Below are 272 nucleotides of genomic sequence, written 5' to 3'. Positions count from 1 at the left end.
TACGAATGTTACCTCTCATAATGTTGGATATTGAGGTGGGTTAGGGATGGCTCTGTAAGATTAAATTATAGGCAGTGGTGTAGGCCCATGTAAAATGTGCAGTAGGACTACGTTGATATCGAAAACCACTCTTTTGGAAGATGCTGCAAGCAAATCAGTAGGTTATCCAATTATCTCACTATTAACCCATGCAAATGGCAAGATATTTATTTCGGACACTGTTAACCAGTCACATTAACGCCCTCGAAAACTTCAAAGTCGCAATGTCACCT

The 272-nt window shown here is 40.1% G+C and overlaps 1 protein-coding gene across 1 annotated transcript in view; it reads right to left on the bottom strand.

Annotated features, from left to right (window-relative positions):
• Positions 1-272, bottom strand: part of LOC119585399 (adenylyl cyclase 78C-like) — a gene marked incomplete in the record, with an annotated part of 159,642 nt that overhangs the window by 24,463 nt on the left and 134,907 nt on the right.

Source organism: Penaeus monodon, chromosome 19 (assembly GCF_015228065.2).
Source record: "Penaeus monodon isolate SGIC_2016 chromosome 19, NSTDA_Pmon_1, whole genome shotgun sequence".
In the NCBI taxonomy this organism is placed as follows: domain Eukaryota; kingdom Metazoa; phylum Arthropoda; class Malacostraca; order Decapoda; family Penaeidae; genus Penaeus; species Penaeus monodon.
The sequence above is the reverse complement of the archived record's forward strand: the minus strand, read 5'-3'. Positions and strand labels throughout refer to the sequence as shown.